The 14,206-nt window shown below is 35.7% G+C and overlaps 1 long non-coding RNA gene across 4 annotated transcripts in view; it reads left to right on the top strand.

Moving 5' to 3' along the window:
• LOC123798808 (uncharacterized) overlaps positions 1-14,206 on the top strand; it is a 587,079-nt gene that overhangs the window by 128,622 nt on the left and 444,251 nt on the right. The gene's annotated exons all lie outside the window — the stretch shown is intronic.

The following is a 14,206-nucleotide window of genomic DNA, read 5'->3' as shown; positions in this document are numbered from 1 at the left end:
GAGTGCTATCCCCAAAACTGAGGAAAATGACATTAATGGAGATCTCATGCTCTTCAGTTCAAAGCATGCAACCTCATGTAACCAAAAAGAAAAGAAGGGGGGGGGAGGGGGAGGAAGAGGAAGAGGAAGAAGAAAAAAAACCTGCCTACTCCTGCCCCAGCCAGCATCTGGCATTCCATTCCATGTACAAAAGCTCACTCATCTGTCACTTGAAAATGTGAACTGAGTTATTACTGGTAAGCACCCAGTTTCTTGGATACTTTTTTCAGAAATATCCCATGCATGTATTTGTATATAAAAAACAATTCTTCTGAGTCTTTCATTCTTACTTAGTAATGTATCTCAGAGAATTTTCTTTTCTTTTTTTTTTTTTAATGATTTTTTATTATATTATGTTAGTCACCATACAGTACATCCCTGGTTTCCGATGTAAGGCTCGATGATTCATTAGTTGTGTATAACACCCAGTGCACCATGCAATACGTGCCCTCCTTACTACCCATCACCGGTCTATCCCATTCCCCCACCCCCCTCCCCTCTGAAGAGAATTTTCTTTTCTAATGGCTTCATGCAGTGCAGGCTGGGAACAAATTGTGTCTGGGGGCTGAAATCCAGCCTGTGCCCTGCCAGCGTGGGGCTGTCAGAGCTGGCAGCCTGTTGGATTGTTTGACTTGGTTGATGGTTGGTGGGGTGGGAGATGGTCTGCCTTTTTGCAATTGGTCCACCACCAGAGGCACACTTTTCCTAACTCGTGCAAGGGCATTTTGTTAGCACCTGTTTTGGATGTTTCATAATATATTTAATGGGTGTCTCATTGATCGACACACTTTTTTGGTCACACTTTCTCCCCATCCCATCCCCCAGTGCAGCCAGTGCTGCGGTGAACAGCCTCATGATATTTTAATGCCAGGTGACATAGATTAACTTGTGGTGTCTTCGCCATCGTGACCTGAGTTATTTCCTAGTTCTACCAGACTACAGTTTGCTCACATACTATTTCTTACTTAGCATTTCAGACTTCCTTCTACCCTCATAATCAGTTTTACAGGCCTAAGATCAATTCCCTAAGTTTCAGAGCTGCCCCTAACTTTGGCAGTGGCACAGGAAACTGTGTCTGTAGCGACACATGTCTCTCCATATGTCTGAAACAGAAAAAATTAATAAAAGGAGAGAGGAACAGAAAGAAAAAACATGGCATGTGTGACAGGGACGCTCTGGAAAGGAAGCTGCATTTATTGGCAAGGTGATGAAGACAAGGAAGAAAGCAACACTACCATCTGTATTTCCTTTCTGAAGTGGAGCTGGAAAGAACTCACACACTCTACTGGACAGAACAGTCAAGGCAATGGAATCTGTCTATTCTCCCTGAAGGAAGAAAGCATCAAATGCTTGGGAAACTGCAGTTAAATTAAATGTCAGAATACTTCCAACTCAATCGCCTGGTTGCTCGGCTTTAACCATGTCATCCACATCTTCATCCTCTCCTCATGACTGCGGTTCCCCTTGCATCAGAGCGAAGAGCACAGACTTCCCACAGGGGGGCCTTACTGGAGACCTCAGTGGGCACTGTCTACGGCATATGGAACTTTTCTTTTACAAATCACGATTAAAGATACGTACCACAAAATTTATCCTTTTAACCATTTCTCAGTGGACAGTTTAGTGGCATCCAATAGATTGACTTTGTTGTGCAACCATCACCACCATCCATCTTCAGAACTTTGTTCGTCTTACAAGACTGCGACTCTGTACCCATTAAACCACTCGCCATTCATTCCTCCCTCTAACCCCCGGCAACTTGATCACTCTAGGTGCCTCATACAAATAAATCCTTCATTCTTTGTCTTTTTGTGACTGGTTTATTTATTTCACTTAGGATAATGTCCTCAAGGTTCATCAGTGGAGTAGCATATACCGAATTTCCTTTCTTTTTAGGACTGGATGATATGTATGTACCCCATGTTGTTTATCCACTCATCTTTAATGGGTATTTAAGTTTTTTCCACCTTTTGGCCTTTAGGAATAATGCCGTTATAAACATTGGTGTACGAGTATCTGTTTGAGTCCCTGTTTCAATTACTTTAGTATACAGCCCAAAGTAGAATTGCAGGATCATGTGGTGATTGAATGTTTAATTTGGGGGGAGAGCTGCCATGCTGTTTTCCACAGTGACTGCACCATTTTACATAGTCACAGCAGTGCACAAGGGTTTTAATTTCTACACGACCTTGCATGGGACATGTAACTTTTGACACCATTGACAAATGGCTCTTTACCCATTTCTTTGCTTTCATTGCATAAACTTAGAGACTTAACCAAACATTCTGGAAAACTGTCTAGAATTGCCCTTTAAAGTCCTCTATTCAGAAACAGATATACAGTGCTTATCAAAGGGGCTAATAAATAAATAATTCAAATAGTAATTTTCCTTCCCTATATTTAATTCCTTACTTTTTCCTTCTCCCCTCCTTTTTTTTTTTTTTTTTTGACATCATCACCATCTCCCTTATAGTGTGCATCCATGCCTCGTATGATAGTGGGTATAAAATAGTTAAATACAAACTCCTGAACTCCTGCTAGAAATGTCATCAGGGCGCCTGGGTGGCTCAGTTGGTTAAGCGCCTGCCTTCAGCTCAGGTCATGATCTGAGAGTTCCGGAATCGAGCCCTGCATCAGGCTCCTTGCTCAGCGGGGAGTCTACTTCTCCCTCTGCCCCTCACCCTGTTCCGTGTTCTCTTTCAAATAAATAAATAAAATCTTTTTTTTTTAAAGAAATGTCATAAAAATCTTTTTTTGTCCCTACTGGACACTTTTCAACTTAGACTCTACTTGGCAGTTACTCTTTGTCAAGAAGAAGGCAAGGAAACATCCATTATCACAAAGTAAGGAACAAGGGTGCAAAACCCAGAGGCAGATGGAATGGCAAGAGACATAGAGCCAGGACAGAGAGAGAGAGAGAAAAGACCTGTTCTGGCTCATAAACAGAGGATGATGGTTCCAAATGTCATTTGGCAGGCTGCATTGGAACAAAGTCACACTTACTTCAATACACCAATTGACACATATACCGTACCTAAGAGATTGAGACACTTCCGCAATAGTAATAAATTCCCTGACAGTGGAAATCAGAGTGGGTCAAGAGCAGCCTGTGACATGGGAAGAAGAGCAGCAGGACTTAAGCAAAAGCATTAACAATAACGAAAGCAATCATTTATTAAACTCTACAAGCAAAGGACTTTACTAATATTTTGCACCGCATTAGGCACCACTTGATGATGATAATGTAGGTGCTTTTAATATTATATAATCTTACTGAATCTCTACATCCCTGTTTTATCAACTAGGTGCATCTAAATTATGCTACAGTAATAAATCCCCAAATCCCAGTGGTTTAGCATGTCCTTTTAAGACTATTTAAATGCATTGTAATGTAATTTAAAAGCCAATTCTGCAACTCTTAACAAAATATACTGTTTTATTTTACAATGAGATTCTTAGGAAGACTCTACTCTTCTGATTATTCTCTGAATTAGGATCTTTTGCAATATCTTTTTTCACCCCAGTCATTTATTTTTCTTCCAAACTTTTGATTGTTTTTAAATTTGAGAATATTTCTTTTAATTTTTCCTTGTAGACTTTAACTTTGATATATATTTTCTCTTCTCCAAAATGCACAGAGTTGTTTCAGTGGAATCAAAATCTGGATTCGGAAAAAAAAAATATGGCGTAGTAGGAAATGAAGGTTTTAGGGTCTCCAAGTTGGACAATTAGGTGACCCTTAGCTTTTGTGTGGTGCCTGACCAGTGTAGGTTAGGTTGTCTCTAACAAGGAAAACCAAAATGAAAGAAAGAAAAGATGGAAACAAGCAGTGGAAAAAAGAAGAAACTGTTGTGATGAGAGGAGAACTTGAAAAGAGAAATTTATTTCCCAATAAAATCAAGCTAAAAAGCCAATTTATTTTACTAGATAACATCTCTCTTTGTTAAGAAATTTTTCAGAGAAAGGATGTTATTAAATAGTGTTAGCTATTCTGATTTGATGTTCGCATTATATTTTTGTTTGCTTATAAGTAAAATTTTGTGCAGTTTTATCTTGCCAACTTCTGGTATGGTAAATCGAAGTGCTTAGAGATTTTTCTTTTCACTGGATATTTTATAGAATTGAGAACTACTTGTATTAAAGAGAGAGAGAGGGCAAATACAGAGCATGAACCTTGGTGATGGGCAAACTGAAGGACAAGCAGATGGAAAGATAAGTCTTTGGTCTATACATTCACAGCTGGCTTTGGGCAATAAATTCTCAGAAGTGGAATGGGTGGCCCTATTCTTTCTGCTGAAATTTTTTTCTTCCAGCTGAGAGATCATGAGAAAAAGGTAGCTTTATCTTGTCTGACGGTATGTTTAGATGGTCTCTTCAGTTAATTTTAGCTCAATTTTAAAAAGCCTATTTTCATGTGAGGGTTTTTTGTTTTTTTTTTTTAATACCTTTCCTATACTCAGGTGGTCATCTGCAATGACCTAGAGAGAGCTAGCAAGAAAAGGTGCAAATGCTTGAGGCCCAACCACTTCCCTAAGGCCAAATATATTATCCTTTTGGATAGGTTTTGTGAACTTCTGTAAGAAGAAGAAACGGAGGAAAATCTGTTCACCTTTTATCTTAATAAAGTATCAAACCAGAAAGAAAGAAACCTCCAGAGGGAAACAGAAAGATCACAGTGCTTTGTTTCAACCAACAAAACTCAGGCTCAAAAAAAGAATAAAAATATTTCTGGAGGCATATTGTGCCCACCAGGCATTTTGTTGTAATTAGGGAAAAGTCATACAAGGCCACTGGAGTGAATAAAACCACAGCTCTATTGGCTTTCCTCTTTGATGACTTTTATTTTTTTGAAATTGGTTTGAGGTATGTGTGTATTTGTGTATGTGATCGTAACAAACAGTGATCTGACAATAAATTATTTATGCAAATTATAGGAGTTGAAGAGATAGTCAACTTGCCTCAAAAGATAAAAAAAAAATCATAGGAAGGAACAAATGACAGCTTATTTCTTAGAAGATCCACTCTTACAGGATAGGAATGTTTGTTCAGAACAGCCAAAAGGATTTTTCAAGCTACATTTGCAGCACGAAGAAAGGCTAGACCTGCTTGGGGCAGGTAATGTAATGTTTAACAAATAAGAGAGAAAAGGCAGTGCCTCCCAACTTTGATTTTGTTTTGATTTCTTTGTTTTTCTTGAAGGAGAATGATCTTCAAGCCAGAAGGATGGACTAAAAATCAGTAAAACAGAATTCAAGTCCAAGAGAGATTTGAAGAAGAGCACTTGGCCCTTAGCTAGAGCTCAGATCAAAAGTCGTAGGCAACTCCCATTTCACAGCCCTGATCAAAGACTGAAGTTGTAGTTGGTAATCTCTGAGAAATCATGGAGTATGGGAGAATTTCCAGGAGCCTGGGTAGAGGCTAGCATCCTAATTTTCAAAAGGAGAGGATAAAAAAAGCAGTTGGCTAATAAGCTTGACCTGGATCTGAAGTAATTCAAAATTACTTTTTGTGAATAATTGGGGGGAAAAAAGTGGTGATGACTCATTCTGAGTGTTCAGTGTTCTGTGTAGGCTTTTCAAGTTAGGCCAAAATGGTATTGCTTTTTTTTTCTTCTGATTATTCATGAGACTGGTGGACTGAGGAAATGCTAAAGACAGTACAGAGTCTCATCATTTGGGGCTCTGTGTGGACTTTACCTCTTGAGAAAGGCAATTCCTAAGTGCTTGGTCTAAAGCAGCTATACAGGTTAATAGCCATAAAATGTTACCTTATTGTTTTTATTTAAGACATTTATTGATATATAAAATTATATTGCAGTGACTTTATTTCTTTATTGCATGGCTCCTTTCCTGCTAGAATACAAATTCCATGGGGTTGCTGATAACATGTGTCTTAACCTTTACTGTATTCCTCTCATTTTCAACAGTACCCTAGCAGTAAACAGTCACTAAGTGCTTGCTCAGTAAATGAATGTTGCTTAATTACCTTTTTTTCGTATAAATGCTTTCCAAAATATAAATGTGAGGTATAGTGATTATTTTGGCAAGGCATTTGACCAAGTGGCCCATTATTTCCTTGATAATGAGGTGGAGAAATTTAGGGGATGGTTTTATAGCTGCCAGTTTGTGATATAGCTACCAATTATTGTAGAGATTTCAGACCGAGTAGGGATAGGGATAGTAGCAAGAGAGATCAGGGACAGAGACAAGCTTCTGATTCCCTTACTCCTTCATTTGTGATTCTATCTGTAAACACATGAAACGTATCTAATGGATGTTACAAGTGACGGGTATACACTGATCCCAGAAGGATGCTTCATCCCATCAAATTAAACTTCATTTTCTTATGCTTGTGCATGATGTTGCTCATACTTTTATTTAGTGTTTATTTCATTCTGCTTTGTTTCGTTCTTATTTATTTTATATAGTTTATAGTTTTGAATAGATTTGAAGTTTAAAAGGAAAGGTATGTATTGAAAAGCTTTCCCTCCACACCATTGTCTACCAACACATCCACTTCCCCAGCCCAGTGTTATTAGTTTCTTTGTATCCTTCCAGAGTTATTTTAATCTATATAAGAACACACACACATATATATGTTATATATATTGATATCTATCTATCTATCTATCATCTATCTATCTGTTCTATCTTCTCCTCTCTCATTACACCCATGGTAGCATACTATATATACTGTTCTGTACTTTTATGGTCCACTAAATGTTTTAGAGAACCCTTCATACACGTACCTCAAGTATGTCCTCATTCCTCTTTTAGGTATGCATAATATTCCATTTTTTGGCTGTTGTCATAATCTCTTTAACCTATCCCTTAATAACGGACTAAGGTTTTTCCACATCTTTTACTATTATAAACAAAGCTGTAGTGGATGACCCTGTATGTTATGTCATTTCACACATGAGCAAGAGTGTGTTTATATTCAGGGAAAAAAAAATTTTTAGAGGTGGAATTGCTGAGACATACATTTGTAATTTTGATAGGTATTGCTAAATTTCTCTCCAAAAGGGTGGTACCAATTCATATTCCCTGTGCCCCCACATTCTTACCAATAGAGTTGTTGTAGTTCCAAATTACATCTTTCTATTATGAATAAGGCTGGTCATCTTCTCTGTTTGAGAGCCATTTGTGTTTCTTTGACTTATTTATACACTTTGCCCATTTTCTATTGGATTACTATATTAATTTATTCATTTTCAGAGTTCTTTATAGTTTCAGGATATTAGCTTTTTGGGGGGAGATATGGATCACATATATTTCGTATATGTGTTCAAAATTCTTTATATGGTTTCTGCCCATTTCTTTTCTGATTTTATTCTTTATTATTTAGGTGTTTGACCTTTTCTGTCATTATTGTAAGTGGGGTTATAATTAGGTTTTATGTACCTGAGTTGCTGACTATACTGTATAAGCCAGATTTTGCAAACTATATCTCTCAGGCAAAATATGACCTGCTACGTGTTTTTGTAAGTAAAGTTTTACTGGAACACTGTCATGACTATTTGTTTATATATTGCTTATGGCTGCTTCTATACTTCAATGCCAAAATCAAGTGTAGTTGTAATAGAGACAGCATGGCCCACAAAACCTAAAATATTTACTCTCTGGACCATTGTGGAAAAAATTTGCTAATCCCCGCTATCAGCTCCTTCTTTAAGGGTTTATTCAATTGTTAAACTATACAACTTAGGAAGTTGCATATAGTCGATGCTCTGAATAGTACATAGTATGCTGAATTGAATAAGGCAAACAACATTTAATGACCATGTGATATAAATATGACTTTTTCCTAAGTGAGAATGGTGTTCATTTTACAAATATTTATTGGCCATGTGCTATATGTTTGGCACTTATTCCAGGTTCTGTGTATATAGCAATTAACAAAAATACATAAAAAATCCTATCTCTAAAAAAGCCACTGGACATAAGTAAGCAATTCTGGTTTCTGTTGGCAACAAGAATTACTGTTCAACCTAGGACTGTTGTCTAAATAATAATTGTTAATGTGTAATTACCTTATATATCATTTGTTTAGCTGTCACAATAAATTTGTAAAATATTATGACATTTTAAATGTTTAAATTCATGACATCATTAGATATGTGCCCTGTCCAGTAAGGTAGCCACTAGTCACATGTAGCTATTGAGTACTTGAAACATGGTTACATTGGAATCAAGATGGTGTTGGGGCACCTGGGTGGCTCAGTTGTTAAGCTTCTGCCTTTAGCTCGGGGCATGGTCCCGGAGTCCTAGGATTGAGTCCCATATCAGGCTCCTCCGCTGGGAGCCTGCTTCTTCCTCTCCCACTCCCCCTGCCTGTGTTCCCTCTCTCGCTGGCTGTATCTCTCTCTGTCAAATAAATAAATAAAATCTTTTATTAAAAAAAAAAAAAAGAATCAAGATGGTGTAAAATGCACACTGAATTTTAAAGATTTATTACCAAAAAAGCATATATCTCTTTAATAACTTATATTATTATTCAATAATATAATAATATAAATTAATAATGTATATTATTTAATAATTTATATTATATGTTGAAAAAATAGTTTGGCTCTGTCAAGTGAAAGGTATTAAGAAAGTTAATTTCAACTTTTTGTTTATGTTTATGTAGCTATAAGAAAATTTAAAATTACTTATATGGCTTACATTATATTTCTATTGGACAGTATTCTTCCAGAAACTTCCTTTATGTTTAGCTGGTATTTCTCAAATATGGATTTTTCGTAGTTGGGAACACTGGGTTAAGCAAAGGTTTAAAAGTTTATTGCTGGGTTCACAAAGTCTTTAATGTGTTAGTTTGCAATACTAATTTCCATGGGGATAGGCATTGTTTATAGTGTTCCCCAAATACCTTTCAATAGGAACTTTCTTGAAATGCCCTTTGCTAGTCTCTGACCAAACTGGCAGCATTGTGCTGCTTATCTTGGAACCTGGTACAAAGGCACTGGTAGAACAAGGCTTTAATTCACAAGGCCAGTCCAATTCATTTTCTGGATTTTTCCTTGGTTTTCTAAGTAAAATCAATACCAGTTATTTTAAAATGTAATTCTGTTGTTTGAATATAATTCACCAAATTTTGAAAAGTTTGGTTAATTTTAAAAAATAAATATCAAGATCAACTGGACTTATAAAAATTATTCATTTTCAAAATAGAGAGTTGTAAATGGGCTTGTCCTTTTGAATGGTGATGCAGAGAAGTCCAGTGATGAATGGTATGGAATTGTTAGTTGAAAGTCGTGTTTTTGACAGAAGAATATACCATTCACACGACCTACACAGTAGGAAATGATAAATTCCAGAACGCAGTTGAGGTGGTGACAAATGTTACCATTTATTACATTCGGAAGTCTTCGTTAGAAAGAGATCCAGGAGATAGCTTAGGTGTAAACCACGTAAGCCTCGAATGAGCTTTCTATCATTCAACCCACTTCAGAGTATGAGAGTGTCTCCTCTGAAGACATCGATCTCACACTTTCAAATCAACAGAATTTCACCTCTGTACTTCTAGTAACTCAAAAATGGTTCTCAGGCCTTTCTCCAAACATTTCTCCTAGCATGAAATCCAGTAAGTTATATGGCACAAAGACATTACATTGTTGACATTTTGGTAAAGACTACATAGACTTTTTTGTTAACGTGCTGAATGTACTTTTTGGTTTCTGGCAGAAACTAGTGGAGTAGAAACTCTCCATCTAAATGATACACCAATGGTAGCCATTCCCCACAGTGAGAGAAAAGAATCAATTGCTCTATTAAAGGCTCCTTTCGGATCTCTGCTTGTGTTGTCTAGCTCTTGTACTTGAAACCAAAAAAAGTGTAATTCTTTCCTTCTAGTCTTGGTTTTTCTCCTCTGTGGCAGAAAGCTTACCAAATTGGAATAAATGAAGGAAAGTATAAGAAAGCAAGACTATGCACAAGCTGAGTAAGTGAATTCTTCTTGCCAAAGGCTGTGTCAGGACAGTACATTCAAATTGGACTCCGCAGAGTTGATCTGATTGTTGGTCTTGCTTAATAGTAAATTTCTGCAAAGTCAATTGACTCAGCATATCAGTGATCCGAATTGACCATTAAACCAGACCAAACCCACTAAATCGGCTATCCTTTGGTTCTCTGTTTTTCAGTCATACGTAGTCAAAAATCAGATAAACAACCATACAACTAACAAATAAAACAAATCAAAACAAACCAGCCAAGTATAAAATGGATAACATAATTGAAATACTGTTTTTTCCATTTGGTGTTCACACGATAGATCAAAATAAAGTTTTGTTTTGTTTTGCTTTTGCTTTATTCTGTTAATGTGCTGGTGATGCACTGGTGTGGACTTGTAGATAGAAAACAATATTTGCAAGGTTGCATTGAAATTTTAATCTAAAATTGAAACATGTTGGCTTGCTATGAAGACCGTCATTGCATCATAGTTATATATGTGTGTGCTTGTGCGTGTGTAAACATATCCACTTAATGAAAACTGCAAAAAATACCATCTCACAAACTAACAATTAAATTGTGATAAATCTGATCCAAGATGACCAATTTCATTTTCAGTGGGAAAGCCACCTTTTAAGTGTGTTTAATAAAAAATAAGACATTTCACTGTAAAAAAAAAATAGAATAGGCAAATTAAGGAAAAAATTAGCTGTAATTTTACCACCCAGAGATAGTCCTACTGAGGTGTTACGTCCTTCTCAACTTTCTTCTCACATTAGAATATGAGATTATGCCATACACATGGTTTTCTAAACTGTACTTTTAATATAATTATTTTATCTTTTCACATTAGTATAGATTTAAATTGTAAAGTTAATGGATATATATACTTTTCTATATCATGTATAGGTGGTGTTTTATTTAACCAGACTACATTTTGTTTAACCAATACCCTGTTGTTGGACAATTGTTTCCAGTTGTTTGCTATTATATAAACAATACTTCAGGGAATATCCTGTGTAGTTTTATTTACTTGCTCAGTTATTCTTTTGGATATATTTCGAAAACTGAAATAGGTGAGTCAAGGAGCAAGCACATTTAAAATATTTTTGGATACATTTTGTGAAATAGCGTTTTAGAAATGATATGCATACTTGTGTATAACTAATTATCTAATATGCACTATAATAGGTAAGGAGGCAGGTAATCTCTGACTGTAGGAACCTGACAACCTAGGAAGATGATGCTTAGCTATATTTTGTATAGTTAATTACTATAATTTAACAATATTGTCACCACTTTACTTAAAGAATAAAGTAAGCACATCTAACATTTATGAATTTTAAGTGTTTTGAAAATAAGCATTTAAAAATAAATATTTAAGGGGCGCCTGGGTAGCGCAGTCGTTAAGCGTCTGTCTTCGGCTCAGGGCGTGATCCCAGCGTTCTGGGATCGAGCCCCACGTCAGGCTCCTCTGCTAAGAGCCTGCTTCTTCCTCTCCCACTCCCCCTGCTTGTGTTCCCTCTCTCGCTGGCTGTCTCTCTGTCAAATAAATAAATAAAATCTTAAAATAAATAAATAAATAAATAAATAAATAAATAAATAAATATTTAAGTAAGCCTGATTTTTGGTTTTACTTAATGGCTAATACCTACAGTTAATTGACTTAGCACAGCAGTGGTCTAAACTGATCATTAAACCATCCAAACCCACTAACTTGGCTATCTTTTCATCCTGTTTTCCAGTCATATTTCCAGTCACAAAAAAAGGTGCAACCAGGAAAATGTACAAATTATAAATTTGTAGAACACTAGTGGCACCTCAGAAGTGCTCGATCATCCTCTAAATCCTCTCTCATCATCAGTGATGATGAGCATACTCTTCACAGGCAATAAAAGAAAAAACAAATAAATATCAAAATTAAAACTTTTTGTGCATCAAAGGACACTATCAAGAGAATGAGAAAGCAACCCACAGAATGGGAGAAACTATTTGCAAATCACTTATCTGATAAGGGATTAATAATCAGAATATATAAAGAACTCCTAAATTTAAAAAACAACAACGAAAAGACACACACCACTTGATTTAAAAATGGGCAAAGGGCTTGAATAGACACTTCTCTAAAGAAGATATACAGATGGCCAATAAATAACATGTATGAAAAGATAACATAACTGGTTTTTACGGAAATGCAAATCAAAACCACAACAAGATACTGTTTCACACCCATTAGGATGGCTCTTACCAAAACCAAACCAAACCAGAAACTCAGGAAAATAACAAGTGTTGGTGAAGATGTAGAGAAACTGGAATCTTTGTGCATTGCTGATGGGTACATAAGATGGTCCAGCCAGTATGGAGAAGAGTCTGGCAGTTCTCCCAAATAATTAAATTTGAATTATCACATGATCGGCAATTCTGCTTTTGGGTATATACTAAAATAATTGAAAGCAAGGACTCAAACAGATACTTGTGTATCAATGTTTATAGCAGCCTTATTCACAATAGCCAAAAAGTAGAAACAACTCAAATGCCCATTGACAGATGAATGGATAAAAAAATGTGGTACATATTTATTATTCAGCCCTAAAAGTGAAGGAAATTCTGATATATGCTATAATATGGATGAACTTTGAAGACATTATCCTCAGTGAAATAAACCAGACACAAAAGGACAAATACTGTGTGACCCCATTTATATGAGATACCTACAGTAGTCAATTCATAAAGACAGGAGGCTACAGGGGCTGGAGGAAGTGAGAATGAGGAGTTATTGTTTAATGGATACAGAGTTTCAGTTTGGGATGATGAGAAGAGTTCTGGAGATGCATAGTGTTGATAGCTGCATAATACTGTGAATGTACCTGATGCCACTAAACTGTACGCTTAAAAATGGCTAAAATGGTTTATTTTATATTACATATATTTTATTATACACACAGATGATGACTCTCCTAAATTCCAACTCCTTTATTAGTTTTATATGTTTTTGCACTTTATGTAAGTTGAATTATACAGTATACCTTTTTTGTGCGTGTCTGAGCTTTTTATCTCAACATTACTCTCTGCAAAATGCATTCATGTTGTTGCATGTGATAGTACTTATTAAATTTTAATAAAGTATTTGTTAATAGGAATAAACCACATTCTCCTGTTGATGGGTATTGATTACAGTTTTGTTTTTGTTTTTTTGCTATTTTGACTAAGGCTGCTATAAACAATCTTTTACATGTCTGTGTTGGTGACACATAAATATATATCAACTTCGTATGTATCTAGGAGAGGAATTGCTAGGTCATCAGGTTTGCATACCACAGTCTCAGGGAGTTCCAGTGGGTTGCATACCCCCACCAAAACTCCAGTATTCTAGTTTGTTTACCTATTGCAGTGGGTTTGTGGTGCTGTCTCATTGTGATTTTAATTTACATTTTTCTGATGACTAATGATGTTTACTATCTTTTAATAAGTCTGTTGGCAATTTGGATATCCTGTTTAATGAAGTATCTCTCACCAATTTTTCTATTACATTGTCTTTGTTTTTCTTAGTGATTTGTAGGAATTCTTTATTCTGGAGTCTTTGTAGGATACATGAATTCCAACAAACAAACAAACAAACAAAAAAACCCAAAAACCCACTCAATGTCTTGCTTTTTTTTTTTTTTTTTTTTTTTTTTTTTTTTACTGTCTTCTTGGTTCCTCTTGATAAGTGGAAATCTTTAATTTTAATGTAGCAAAATCCATCATTCTTTGCTTCTATGGCTAGGGGTTTGTATCGTTTAAGAAATATTTGCTTAACCCAAAGTCCTGAGGATATTATCATATGTTATTTTCTAGTACATTTATGCTTTCTTTCTTTCTTTTCTTTCTTTTCTTTTCTTTTTCTTTTTTTTGTATTTAGATCTACAGGGTACTTGAAATTGATTTTTGTGTATGGTGTGAGTTGGGATAAGTCGATATTCACTTTTTCCATATGGATACTTGACATAGCATCATGTATTTGAAGGACCAGTTTTACTTACTGTACTTCCATGCCACCTTTGGCATAATCAAGAGAAATGAAAGCAAGCATATGTCCATTCAAAGACCTGCATACTAACATTCACAGCAGTGTTATTTATAATGGCAAAAAACTGAAAACAATCTAAATGATTATTAATAGATCAGTGGGTAAACAAAATATGATATATCCATATATTGACATACTTCTCAGCAAT

Source organism: Ursus americanus, chromosome 14 (genome assembly GCF_024610735.1).
Source record: "Ursus americanus isolate L20-20 chromosome 14, mUrsAme1.1.p, whole genome shotgun sequence".
NCBI classification, from domain to species: Eukaryota; Metazoa; Chordata; class Mammalia; order Carnivora; family Ursidae; genus Ursus; species Ursus americanus.
Note: the sequence above shows the minus strand (reverse complement) of the source record. Positions and strands in the feature narration are given on the sequence as shown.